Consider the following 15,358-nt stretch of genomic DNA (forward strand, 5'->3'; position numbering starts at 1 on the left):
AAACGCTTAAGTATTCGGCGTCGCTTATCCGTCGGAGATGCGCATTGCGAGAAATTGGACTGACGTCTCGCCCGGTGTGAATTCAATTCCCTGCGAAATCGCACACCGAAAGTTCCGACTTATTCATTTACAACGACGGATCTCTCTCTTTCTCTCTTTCGTCAATCAATTTGAAGTGATCGCATGCTCGTTCGTGTCACTTTCATGTTCCCACAGAGAAAATTTCCGGAGATCTGATTGGAATTACGTCCGATTTATCGAAGTAATTGTGAATTTAGTTAGGAAATTCATTTAGATTCCGGTTAGGAGAGTATAATAATGTTTCAAACGTACGATTCTTAGCGAGAAACATAAGCGGATCCTACTTTGGTTATTCTCAATGTTTTCTTCAAAGATTTTTTCCGCTTTCCATTTTACACCACGATCGAACGAAAATATGCGAAACACTTTGAGGGGATGTCGAAATCGAAAGCTTTACCGGCAAAATGCTGACTTCATTCTATAAAAGTTTACGTCGTACTGGCTGTTTGACAGAAGTATAAACGTATTTGCGCAGTGAAAGTACGCGTGGAAATGAATCGGAACGTTACTCGATGTGTGTGTGTGTGTGTGTGTGTGTGACGGAAACGATTGAAAATTTAAAAATTCACATCTCTAGCTCTAGTCAGTTAGAGCAAATATTTATCTGATACAAAAATCCTGCAGCTTGTATCGGCCGTGTCAATATTCCAATCGGGAAAATCTTGAAGAATATTCTTATACATTTCCAGTGAAATTTCGAGGCCTGAAAAGATGCGACAATTTTTTTTACACCTTGGTTAGATTTCCCGTTAGGTTGGTGAAATCGTGAAAGATTGGTATGGTAAAACAGAGGCAGCGCACATTCATCGTATTTACATTTGTATCGCACTTATATATTGTGTAAGATCTACGGATATATGAAAAGTTCCAAGATAATGGCGTGATCGCGTCAGTATTTAAATAACACAACATTTTAAGAATCGCTTCTACATTATCGTTGCTTATCAAATTCGCCACCGATCTTGGCATCCCCTTAAATATTTGCAGTTTACGAGTACACACACACACGCAACGTGCGCGCACTCTGTTAAGCATAGTGTCATTAAAAGTACAGCCCCGTATATTAACCTTTCAATTTGATATTCGGTTACTCGATTCTGAAGATGACAGTCGCCTAAAGCAAGCCGCAGCGCGCAGCTGATCAGCAAAGCGTGGAAAAGAGGCTTTACCTCATACTTGAGATAAGAATGGGATATGAATTGGAATATCGCAATAGGATAACCTATTGTAAGGACAATTTTGGACATTCCAACCGGAATGCTATGCTGTATCTGTGCGGGCTCTCGACATTTGAATGCTGCAAGTTCCGTCGAGTTCGGTGGAAAACATGGGACTCGGCGATTTCGACTCGGCCGGCGCAATAAAAACGCGCGCTCTTCCCCGACGAACGGAAGCCGTCGGCCGCCGGACGACGCTCCTCTCTCGAAAACTGGTAGGATCGCGCGCAACTCGCTCCGGAAGACCGCAGGTAGTAGCTCCGCTCTGGCTCTATTAATAGACCGGCTGATCAATTCGCAGCCGCGTCGGCGAGGTTTACCTGTGGCACGTGGGCGTTCCTGGGTAGCAAACAGCCGTAAAGTCGTTAAGTAGCCACTTCGGGCTTTAGAATCAGGAGGTGATGGATCATTAGCCCCGAGGATCTTTCCGTAACCTACGGTCTCCCTCGTCGTGCCAATACCGCTTACATGCTTCGACAGGGTACCACCGTGAAGCGTGTAATCGAGCCCGACCGAGTTCCAACCGTCCGTGAAGTAAAAACGCAGCCCGCGCGCGCTCGTGACATTGCTCAATTGTAAACGCGGGTGAATTCTCCCCGGGAAACCAGGCGAGCCGCGACGGACGCCTGATTCGAAACGTTTTACATGTGGTCGCTCGTCGCGCAATCTCGCGACTGATACGTCCCGCGTATGAGTCTTCCGAGATTTCCTTCACATAGGTGTATTATATACGTACATATTCCGATTAGAATACCCAAAATTGGCGCGGAATCAGTTATCTCACTGTGATACCGATTGGAAATCCCATTCTTATCTGAAGCATGGAATAAAGTCTCTTTTCAGCGATGCTGATTGGTTGTGCGCTGCGCCTCGCTTCGTGTGACAGTCATTGCTCCAGTCGAGTGACAGTTTGACTCGATGTCAGATTAGAAGGTTGACAAACGGAGTAATATTTTTCAAGTTATTACGTTTAATAGTACCGCTCATGTAGCGTATGTGTGTGTGTGTGTGTGTGTGTGTGTTAAGTGTAAATGCTTAAAGAGTTTTGTGTATTTTCAGTCGTACACAGAAGAGAGAAGTGTTAGAATCAAGTAAATATAATCACCTCTTCTTCGGTCTTTAAAATCAAGCAATATTTTTATCGATTTAAATATATTTCAATAGCTTGTAGTAAATACTTATTTGAATATGCAATAATACATTAATTCGTAAATAAATTACTGAACGAGATAGTTCTAAATTTAAGAGAATATTTATGTTCGAAACGTTCTACACTTCTAAACGGAAGCTGCTTCCCAACTAGAATCCACGATTATTTCGGGAAGTCGAACCGGAAGCCCAATTAGGTCCCAAGACGTTTTCTATACACGGTGTAGTTCTCTCTTCCCTTCTTCCTCCCTACACTGAGAAACCCGTTTAGTTGAATCAACTAAATTCTTGTTTGTTTATGGGTAAACGAATTTTTCGATATAAGAACCAAAGTTTGGTTCTCTGAAGATCCCGGAGGTTTTAAAGAACCAAATCTCCGGTTCAGAGAACTAAACCTTGGTTTTTATAATCAATAATTCGCCCATAGTCGAGCAAGCATTTCGTTTGATTCGACTAAATAGGTTTCTCAGTGCACCTCTATCGGGGACTGTGCAACATCAGCTCGACGAGATCGGTGGTTACGAGAGAGAACCGCGAGGAACGCGCCCGCTCGATAAATTGGACGGTGGAATATGCGATAGATTAGAATATAGACGCGGTTAGGAACGGGCGCGATGGATTGACGCGAATGATAAGACGACGCCGACGGAGGTGTGCGGAGTCGCGCGCGCGTTAATACGGGCCCGTTTGATAAATTCGCGAGCGTGGAGGCGAGATGGCCGCGGGCGTTCCTACGGTTTCTCGGCAGCGAGGAGCCATAAAGACGCTAAATAGCCACTTTCGACCCGGTAAGAAAGTGCTGCTAGAGACCCACGGGGCCCGAGGGGGGGGGGGAGGAGTCGACGGCATACGGAGCGCTGCGAGTACATAAAATCAGGCTGGATTACGCGCGAATGGATCTCGAAAGGGGCGCGGAAGTCCGTGATGGAAATGTCGAGCGATAATGAGAGTTCGATGCGCCGCGGCGGACGTCGTGGCGCATAAACGCGTTCTAGTTTATTTCCCGCCGTGCCGGGGACGCAAGAAGACGCAACAAATCATCGGTGTGCGGCGATGTGGCGCGCGAGCGGGTCGTCTTCCCGCTCTTTATGAGCGCGCGCGCGGCCGTTACGAAGCATCAAACGCACGTCTCGCTCGATCGAAAGTACCGATCTCGCTTTCGTTTCACGACCGTGTGTTCGCCGGTAATCATCCGAGCGCCGTTTGCGAGGCAAACGGGGATTATTTAGCGCGACTTCAGCGACGACGGGTACCTGGTGGTATCTGCGGGGCGAGCGCGATTGATGTCCGTTCCGTTTCATGCGCGACTTGAACAGCAAGTCCGACAAAGAGAAAAGAGATTCGCTCATATGTTTGTATTGGTTCTGCCGTGGGGAGGGGAAACGGGCTTTTAAGAACGTAATCGTGGCTGTTGCGATTAATATTGTTTGTAATAATATGTAATAATGCGTAATAGGCAGGCGGAAAAAAAGTGCTGGGATTGAGGTAAACGTAATTATCTGTTTTCCAGAATCTCTTGAGTCATGTGATATTTTCATCGGTTTAATCACACTTCAATAGCTTGTGATAAATATTTGCTTGAACGCAGTGATGACTTGATTCGTAAATGAATTACTGTATGTAAGTGTAAAATGATTCTAAGGACGATGTTCATAGTTGAATCTTATATTTAAGGCCGTTTTACGTTTTCACCTTCAGATGTACTATTACGGCTCATTTCATTGGCTACAAAGCATCAAAGATGAACTTAAGACAGTCTTAAATATAAGTTCCGGCTATGAGTGTCGGCTTAAATTTAAAAGAGATTTATTAGAATTATGTAATACTTCTTTTCCATTGAAGAAACACAGAAAGCAAGTCTGGTTATTTCTTTTCCGGTCAATGTAATCAGAATTGAATCGAATAAATATTACTTGAACGGTACTTTTTTTCAATGTAATGCAATAATTTTTATTTCCCGGCGGAATATCAACATTCAACATATAACAATGCGCGCACCGAATTATCCTCCGGACAAACGCGAAAGATGAATCAATCTTCCACGTTAAACGAATTCTGAGCCATTTTCTTACATACAATCCCTTTTAACCCTTTCCAAACAAATTATTCATGAAATTAATTAATACACCGTATATCGATACCGCTCGCCGTGTTGCGAAAAATACTACCTCGGCTCGCCAGTGAAAATAGGTTTATTTCATTTATTTCGAGCGCGTTACGCAACATTGCGCGCGCGCAGGATCACGCGTAGAAACGTTCGTCCGTGTTCGCCGCAATAAACTGCCGAGTAATTAAAGCCGGCGGTCGAGATGGAGGGGAACTGATTGAGGAACTTAATACCGGATTAGATTCGTGCGTAGTAGGGTGAGATGTAGAAATCGCTTGGCGTCATAGATCCGTCGCAACGATAGTTCGCGGAATAATGCCGCTTTACGAACGACGGGCTCGTTAGAAAGCGAGAAAGCTCGGGAACAACGGAACGATCGATACGCCCGATCGGTAGCCGGGAGTTACACACGTGCGACGCACGTCTCGCGCGTAACGCAGCGAACGAATTCGGCCGTTTCACGTCGCACGTACGAAAGAGCTCGACAAATTGGGGGGCAAACGGTCCGTTTCGAGTTACCGTTGGGACGGACAACTTTCTAAAAAGGCAATGCGCCGCGGTAACATGCTAATAAACGCGTAGGCGTTCTCTGGAAATAAGGAAGCGTACAATGCAAAGGTGGGCAGCCACTTTTGGACACGAGTCGCGAGAAACAGGTACCTGAAACTGACGTGAGGTCGCAATGGCCTTTTGCCCACGCGCGCGCACGCTCGTTACATTATCGCTTCCACATATTTCAAAATCTATGAAAAACTTCTCGTACGTGGCGGAACCACCGTAACTGGTTTACATACTGTTGCCGAAAGTAATTTGCTGTGTACGCGCGGACACGGCCGGTGAACTTTGCGTGCGTGAAAACGCAAGCCACACACACACGTGCGCTAATTTCGCAGTTTTGCTTTGTCGAGCCGATAACCCGAGTCGAAATTTTAATGCTATGTTGATGTTTTTAAGGAATATAACGCGAGGGATAAGGAGCAAGGAATTAAATATAGAGAATTAGGTGTAAGGTATTAGTAATAAACTATAGTTTAGAACACAATAAAGGAAACAGCAAATAAGGACGTTTTGAGACGAGATTACCATTCTTATTATTCTTTAATGAGCCTCTGTCATCATTTACACTTCATCATTCTCTTGATAATTATCGATTGACCCAAATCGACTTTCATTTGTACGCTAACGATTGTTAGATATTTCAAAAGTTAACTCAGTAAACTACTAAGCCCTATAAACACACGAGTTATAAGGAATAAAATTTCACAATGTTCCTAATTCTAGTTTTCTATTTCTTTTCTGTAGCTATTTTTTAAGCATGGTTGTTCATATGTCGAAATTGAATTCTTTGCTCCTAATTCATTGTATTTAATTCCTTTGTATTATTCTTTTTATTATGTTCGAGCCCTAAGGATGCTGAATATCATGATGGTCACTGGTAACTGGCATTGTAATATTACCGCGTCTCTTAAGTCACGTATTAAGTATAATCCTCGGAGTACAAATACCGGTAACTTAGTTAAGGCCGCGCTCGCGTTCGGATCTAGAGCGGAGTATTAAATATAATTAAGTATAGTATTAAGTATAATTAATTACAAAATAGGTTGTCCAGTCAATAAAGAGCTATTGAAACGAGTGAAAAGGCCGACCTATCCTGAATTATATTGATTTATTATATCTATCTTCAAAATGGTTTAATTATATAAACTTTCGTACGATCGAAATGGATATTAATGCGGCATTCAACGCGGCACTTAACTTCTCTCTTGAACCTTTAATTTTGCGGATTAATTATTTTACGGATTCAATTTCAACGCTTTCTACAAGCTACAAATGCTCCTGATAATTCGATCATTAAAATCATATTCGATATTCAAAACAATCTATTTTCTCGAGATATTATCGTGGTCAACGGAGGAGTAAACTATATCATTAGAATCAAACTTGTTTTGTGTTATATTTAGTTCCTGCTGTGTTGCAAAATTAAATGTTTAACATCGGACCAAAATTTCGTCTCGCAACTCCGAGTCGAAATTTCGATGCTACTTTGACATTCTTGAAGATAGTTTGCGTTTACTTTTGACGGCCTATAAACTAGTAAAAAAATTCATTAACTTCCTCCTTGAACTTTTAATTTTACGGATTTATTTTTAATACTACCTTGAGGCTACAAATGCTCTTCATATTTCGATTATTAAATCCACAAGAGGAATATTCAAAACAACGTAATTCGACGCGAAAAACAGCACTTAAGATGTCATCGTCAAAGTAGGAACAACTTACGTCAGTAGAATCGAGCCTCTTTTACTATCTCAGCTCTCATTATACTGCAGAGTCAAAAGTTTAACATTTAAGGTCAGCATTTCGTCCCGGCAAATCGATGTAATCCGCGTGCAAACCGAGTCGAGACGAGGTCGTCGTCGCGGAGAAGTCGCGGGAGGCTCGGTCACCGCGCTGACGACGTCGCGACGGCCCGGGATCCGCGCGCGAGTCAGCTGACGCTGATCTCCCTGTCGGATGCCGATCGGCGTTCGCAGCGAGGAGCGGGGGAGCTCGGCGCGGGAAATCGGCGCGGAGGAGCCGCGCGGATGCATGCGATCGGTCAGGTAGGAGTTCGGTGTGGACGAGAGCGGTTTGCCGGTTGGAAGGCGAGTCCGTGCCGCTGGAAGGATGCTGGAGAGACCGTGTGGTGGCGGCACGGCCGGTGTGGTCAGGTGGCTCGCAAGGACGCGGCAGGCCGTTCACCCGTTCACCCGGTCGTCCCCTCCCCTCGCATCGTCGCTCGCCACACACACGGTCGCGCGTACACACGAGGAACGTAGACGAGCATCATGGATCTTTCTCTTTTCCTCTCCTCCTCCTTCTTCCTCCTCTTCTTCTTCTCTCATCTCCCTTCTTCCTCCTCCTCCTCGTCTCGATACACTCCTCTCCGCTCTAGATCCGAACGCGAGCGCGGCCTTAACTAAGTTACCGGTATTTGTACTCCGAGGAATCGCCCGGTTACCGTGCTCCCCGGGTGTAAACACGATAATTGACCCGTTACACTTTGCACCTCGCGCCAACGAGGATTCGTTTCTTCAAGGCGGCACCACCGGTGGTGGCGGCGGCCCGTCCCCCGGGAATTATCCCCCGATGTTTCGTCTCAATTTCAATCGTTGTCGAGCTCGGGATCGCGCGGCGTACGAATTTTACGTTCCCGACGACGTCGGGAGAGCGCAATGGATCTCGACGGAGGCGAGCGATCGCGAGCGACACGCGGTCGAGGCTTAGACACAACAAAAGGAAGGAGGAATTAAATACGGGGAATTAGGAACGAGGAATGAAGTTTCGACATATGGACGACCGTGTCTCAATCCACAATAAAGGAGCAGAGAACTCGAGGGATTGGGAACACCGTTGAAATTCTATTCCTTTTAAGTTATGTGCTCGTAGGATTTAATAGTTGGCTGGAAATTATCTTCAAAATGTCTGATGATCGCCGGTGTACGAATGAAAGTCAGTTTGTGTCAACCGACGATTGCCAAGGAAATGATAAAAGTGTTAATGATGATAGTCGAGGTTCTTTGGGAAACGACAAATATGGTGGTATCGTTTTAAAACATTGTTACATCTTATTCTCTATTTCTTTATTGCGTTTTGACTCATAGCTCTTTCCTAATATCTTGTTCCCAATTCCCTAAATTCGATTACTTGCTCCTTATTTCTTTCATTGCGCCTGAGCCTTTAAGTTCGTCGGGGATTTTAAGGGACACTAGTGACTAGTGATATAACGCGATATAACGTGAGAAAGGTAAGATCGTAACGGAAAGAAAGCATCTCCTCGCGACGTCAGCCTTCAAAATCACGTTCGCATCACGCGGCGCTCTTTAAAGCGTTCTCTTAAAGTGCGGCATAAAAATCCGCGGTAGGCTCGATCCGAACAGGTTTACCAGGTTTTAGGTCAATCCACTGTCGATTTATCGGCGCGGATATTAACGGCGCACGACACGAGTCCGCATAAATCGCGCAAATGCAGACGTATACGTCCGCATAAATCGCCTAGTCCGACAAAAAAAGAAATCGTCTCGCGCGGTGTTGAATCGTGTCGCGATTTCGCTTCGGCTATCAGATCACCGTCTTTTGACCTTTGCCGAGGGAATTACACGCAGGTTAATGCATATTACAAGACGGTGACTAAGCGTCGACACACTGTCCCGTGAGTGTAAAGTGCTTGATATATTGGACTATATAGTCGAGCGTAGAAAATTTCTCTTGGAATCTGAATCAGGATTCAACCCGCGATCACCCAGAGTAATTGTGGACTCTGGTTGGGAAATCTACAGGTTCTGGTTAGAAATGTAGAATTTTAATATATGCCAATGTTCGAATATACGATTCTACAGTCAACATAAACAGCTCCTATTTGCCAATGTCCAACGTTCTCCTAAGGATTTCTTCTGCTTTCCATTTTATATTACAGTTGAACAAAATATACGAAACACTATGTATTTACATTTTACAAACACAAACATATATATACACACACACGCACTATTATGCATAATAACATTAAAAATATATAATCTTCCTCATTAACCTTTTAATTACGGAATATATACAGGTTATATCAGCATAAGATGAATACCTAAATATCTCCTTTATTCTTAATAATATGACAAACGTTTAAAGCACAATTTTAGTGGTTTCGAGAGAGGAAATCGCGGAGGAAAGATTTTTTTACGGTAATTTTTTTTTTAGAATTTTCAAGATCCCCGTATTTATAGGCGCCCAAGATATTTAAGCGTTCTCCTCATGTTGGGACACCCAGTATACGCCCAGTAAATTTGACTCAACATTAGTTTCCTCACTGAAATGATGTCTTCACGAACGTATCGTTACGTATTACCTGGCATCGATAGAAACAAACGAATATCGCGTCGCACGTCGGACGCGTAAACTACATGTTCTGCGCATCAAAAATCAATTTATCTGATTTTGGCGACGCATCGCAGCGTCCATCTTGCGATTGTCGTATACAACGGATGCTCGTCACTTGAACTGCGCCGTAGCATAAAGGGTTAACTTCCTAATCGGATATTCGATCAAACTGTTACTGGGCTTTGGCGACGACAGTAGCACGCGGCGAGCGCACAGCATCGTTTTATCCCATGTTTGGGATAAGAATGGGATTCCCAGTTGGATATCGTAGTAACCTATTGTGGGGCAACAAATACTGTGTATTCTAATTGGAGTCTACGCTGCGTCCGGGAAACGCGGGATCCGGTCGGGATTGCCGATCGCCGGCGTTGTTAAATTTATTTTCCGAAAACTGGTTCTCTCACTGGACCGTCGACCGCGTTCCGACATCCGACTCCGACATACAACTTATTGTGTAACAGACCTCACACCGGTCCACACTTATCGTTTCGCGCATCGGGCGCGAGCATCCGGGATACGAGCGGCCGATGCGTGACGAATGCGAGGAACGCGTCGCGATCTCGCGAGACAGTCCCTCGTCGAGACCGAGCTCGATCTTCCTTGCGGCCGCGGTATCCGCACCGCTGCGTAAACAGCCCGTCGACTCTCACCGTCGCGTTAACATCGAGCGATGCTCGCGGCAGTGACGTCACGGATGAAATAATAGCCGGCCTTTCGACCTCTCGCCGTCCTCGCTGCGGCTCTTCCCATCTTCTTCTCCTCAGTCGGAGGATTTCGAACGGTACCTTCAGGAACCGAGCTCGCAAGAATGAGCCAGAGAAAGAGAGGAGGTGGGCGAGAGAGAGAGAGAAGAGATTCGCTCTCCCGCAGGGAACTAATAACCGGGTTTCACAGGCCTGTCCCGGCTACACACGCGCGCGCGTACCCGATTCCACCGGCACAAATCAATGACGGTGGCGAGGGGGACCGGCGGGGAGGGGTCGGCGATGTAACCCGGGACGGGTTTGCGAGGCGCGCCCGTCAATGCAGGTAGCCGAACGGCGAGACGACGGCGGCGCGGTGGCTGTTATTAGCTTTCTTTTCTCGTAATACGCGCCCTGTCAGCGGCAGGAAATAAGAAGTATTCCCGCGCAGTTACTTTGTCAGTCGGGAAAGCGACAATAATCGCGGTCCCGCACCCTGTCCCCCTTCTCGTCCCCCCCTTCCCGCCCCTCCCGCGACCGAGAGTGCGCCCACTCCGTCTTTATCCTTCGACGTGCCGACCCCCTTTTTCTCTCTTTCTCTCTTTCCTCGTTTCTCTTTCTCTCTTCGATACGTCGTCGACGGTTCTCAAGAGAAAGGAGAGGGTGCGGGAACCGGCTGCTGTGCGCTCGCTCGCGCGAGAGTAGAGAAGTCGATTGAACAGAAATTGAATGATTGGGGGCGCGCCTCGAGGGCGCTTGATTGTTCATTCAAACAACAATCGTAATTGCGTTACACGTCGTGACGCGCGGGGTAGGTGGGAGGGGGATGATGCTCGTGAGGAGCGAACGAGTCGTCGGGACGTCGGGGACGACGGACTGTAGCGCCGCCGGGATTCGAGCCGTGCGAAGCGCGGGGACGAGTTAAAGTGGCCCTCGCTCGCGTTCACGTAACGATAAGAGATGTAAAGATATGAAAGATACGTATAAAGATAAATATTAAGGAGGAAGCGTCAAAATCCGGCTTCGTTTTCGGCCTCTGAGATCTTGTTGAAGGTGTAAGATAAAAATTTATGGGCATAGATGCAAACGAGCAACGCTTCTCTACCAAGATATGTGACAATCTTATGAAAATTATTACATATTTCCTTGCAAATAACTGCTTTTTAATGTTTGAGGACTGACATTTCTAAAAAGACTAGACTCAAAACTGATATATTTACGATATAACCGATATATTTACGTATAGGAAATTATCAAATGAAGATAAAATAAAAGCGCTTAAATTACGTTATTTTACGTATTTATTATATATTTTTACATGTTATCTCTAATTTTATATATAACATTTTTAAGCATTTTTTTAAACTTTACGATGTATATTGCTCTTTTATTACGTAGGGAATCCCCTCTCTTCTTCTTCACGGTTGAACAATCAGTAAACTCACCCCGGTTTACAGAACAACCTAATCCTAACTTTTCTTGCGTGGCTCAGTGACAGTAAATAGAGTTTGGTATAAGATCTAAAGTGATGAAAAAAGTTCAAAACTTATTCGAAATAGCATTGTTAAATAAATTACTTACTGCAGATTTGTTACTTGAAACTTTTCACAAGAAGGAAGCTCAACAAAATTCCACAGAACGACGAAAAATCAGACGACTCTAATAAATAATACAACCGAACGCGCTTGTAAACAGAAACTGGCGCTTCAGCTCCAGCTACTGCGGTAGTTGACTGTACTGGTAGACGAAATTCATGTACTGTGCGAGTACTTTACAGCTGAGAGGCACGGGTGTGTCGATTTACCGTACCTATGTCAGTTTTCGTGCTTCCCTGTATGTTCATCTTCCGAAATATATTTATATCGCATATCGAACAGCTTCGAAAATATCTTCGCAAAAAAGAATGAGGAATGAGGAAGAAGTGTTCTTGGAAATCGAGGCTCGCAGCGAGCTCGGCCGGTGGGAACTCGCGCGTCGACGGGTCGCGACGAGTATTGTATTAGGGGTGGCTTTTGCCGCGCCGACGGGTGGCCACCGCCGAGCACACTTTTCGATTCCTCCATTCGGCCCCGCACTCGAGTAGCGGCGCTACGCTAACGTGATTAGCGCCGCGAGCCTCTCTCAAGCACGTTTCGCATCGGCGGATTGACTGACGATCGATACCGTTTTTTTTCTTCTCGCGCCGCGGCGCGGGCACCGATGACGACGCGTGCCGCGCGCCGTCATTAGTCCCCGTCGAGGACCATTTCGCCGCGTTGGACGTGGCCGTTCTTGTTCCCGCCCGCGACTTCGCTTCTGTTTAATTGTATCACGGCGTGCCGGTCACGCGCGATTTGCTCGAGAGCGCAAGAAAAGCGGCCGTCTAATTACTTTCTGTTTACCGTCGCGTGGCTGCTCGTCCGCCGGCGATACACGTTGTTCTCCATCTCATTGAAATCCTTCCCGCTTCACTCGGAGAAATGACTTATTGACGGTAAGAGCGGCTAAATCTCGTTAGGTAGTTCGAACTTGGCTGTCAATGCTAAAAGTTGGCTGTCGGAGATAAAATGCCCCTGCCGCGAGGTGTGATTTTATTCGCTGAAATTATTAGTATAAATAGCCAAGGTTGTGTACATTTGTCTTAATTTTGTTAAAAAATATTAATATTTATCACTTAGATAGTTGAATAAAGTTACAGGAAAGGATTTTTTTTTTTTTTTTTTTTTTTTAAGTAAATAATAAACTCACAAAGAGGCAATTTAATATTACCATTCAAAATCCGGCACCATGGATGAACTTTAAACTAAACATGTTTTTCAAATACGATATACTTAGCACTGAATTAAGTGGATGACCAAATTTCCGTGGGAAGTCAGTATACATACATCAGTATATCTTAAGAACTGTTAGAAAAAAGCAATAAATTTTTAGCCAGGAATATGAATATATTTTAATATCGCTGTGCGATCCAAGCTAATATTTTTCGCTGTGGCGCTTAAATTCAAACAGCTAATAAGTTCAGCCGCGGCAGCAACGATCATTAGCTGTCCCTATTTCGAAGATACGTTTTTAGCTGCTACCAGCTAGATTTTAGCCTTTAATGGCTAATTCTTCCTCTCTGAGTGTATATTTGTTTAACATGCACACAATGCGAATTACCCCGTCACGCAGGTGACGTTTTCTTACGTTCACAGCCGTCGTACGTACTCGAGAGTGAGAGAGAGAGAAAAAAAAAGAGGAAAATAAGAGGGAAGAGACGGTAACAAAGCTTCGCGAGTGACATAATTTCAGACTTCGCAGGCGTGCGGTTGAATTCGCGGCTAAAAATAGAGCGGAGTGAGAATGAAACGCAGTTGCCGGGAGTGTGCGCGAATTTACAAATAAACAATCGTCGGGGAGCGCGCCGCCGATACGGGCGCGTGAAACATCAGAAGTCGAGACGCGACTCGAGACACACTCGCAGACGGTTGTTTATCCACAAGTTCACTCTTACGGAGCCTCGACGGACTCCCGCGCGCTCGGTTGGACTCTCTCGCGCGTGTTAATCTTTTTCCTCTTTTTTTTTTTCCGTCATGAAAAGAAATCCGCGAGTTTCGCAATCCGTTACCCGGCCGGGGAGTTTCGCACCACGTGACGTCGCGAATAGCTAAGCTCAATTTGCAAATTACGAGGCTACCCGGCTACTCGGCGAGTGTCTCTTGACATCGATGTATTACCACCGCCAATGTATACACACCCGCCTCGAGTGATGCGCGGTGGTGTGCGTGGCGTGCGCGCGCGCGCGCGTGTGCGCGCCTCGTCGAACAAACGCCGTCAGACATAAAGGAGGAGACGAGGAGGAAACTAATGATTTGCTCAGTTAATATTTGTTCAGCTATATGTTCCTTTTCGAGCCGCTTCCTAAATCGAGGTTGACGCATTGTTACTGCCGTACGTTGTGATTAACATAATAATGCAAATACAATGACACGGCGAGCTTGACGGGCCCGGGCACTGTTTGAGCAGGTGAAAATTCCACCATGGCGCGCGGTTGCGTAGGCGCCGATACACGTTAAAACCGCGCGAGGAGTCTCGTCTGCGAATGTGTGTACGCGAACGCGCGTGTGTGTGTTGCGTGCACATGTGTGCGTTCGCGCGGGTCCGCGTGGAAACGAGTACCAATTGTTTTCTAATTCAATTAGTGGAGCCTCGCGAATTTTCGTCTCGCGACTTCGCTCGATCCCGATTCCCACGTACCGCGCTTTCTTCGCCATTTCTCTCGTTTCCGTTCTCGCCCGTTTCTGCCGCGGATTCCGAGCGGACACCGGTTAGAAACGCGAGGCGGTCTACCAACGCAGCGCCGTGTTGGCTCAATAAGAGACACAGAAATTCATCGATCTCACGACTCGACGGCGGAAGGTTTGTGGATCTCGAGGTGTTGTTTGCGCCACGCAAAGGTGTATCGATTTATCCCCTTAACACATGTGCGTCATGTGTACTGTCGCGGCCTATGGAAACGGTATCGGCGTTTATCGTCTTCTTAGTTTTAAGGAGAACAGCGCTCTCCAAGATACTCGCCTACGTGAGAAATGATCGCGCGCGCGTGCGGCCGGCGCCTTCGCCGACCGTACGAAACGCACGCCGTTTCCCGCTGAGAAAAATCTATACCGGAGATTTCTCATTTCCAGGTAATTAATTTACAATGAACCGGATAAAAGGGGAGCTAAATCCTCGTCGCTCGAGAGTTATTTATGAAGCCTCTCGCCATTGAGATTCGTTCCTTCTTTACCCGCGAAGAACAAACGCTCGGCGGAGAGCATCATTTTTTCTCCCACGGACCTAGAAGTGCTGTGTTAAGGGATTAGCTAAGCGTATTTTCCGCGTCTCTCGGAAGGGGATTTTTTTCGATATATACTTGGCGGTGCGGGAAAATCCGCAGTTGGGGGAACGGAGATATAGCTTTCTTCGTTTTTTTTTCTCTTCCGTCCTTCCGAAACTTTGGGTGATTCAATTTTGAGCCATTTTCGTGAGCAAATTTTCACGCACAATATAATAGGAAATAAGATAGAAAAGCAGAGGTTTACAAAATTTCAATTTTAATGATATAATTTACTCCTGCTTTGACTCTAACAATATTTTTAATTTGCGTTTTAGCTAATTTAGCGCCAAAGTAAATTGTTCAAGGCAATATTAAAATGAAATCTGCAGAATGAAAGATTTAAGGAGGAACTTAATATGTCAGTATCGCC

Source organism: Dinoponera quadriceps, unplaced genomic scaffold, assembly GCF_001313825.1.
Source record: "Dinoponera quadriceps isolate SergipeBrazil2010 unplaced genomic scaffold, ASM131382v1 scaffold120, whole genome shotgun sequence".
In the NCBI taxonomy this organism is placed as follows: domain Eukaryota; kingdom Metazoa; phylum Arthropoda; class Insecta; order Hymenoptera; family Formicidae; genus Dinoponera; species Dinoponera quadriceps.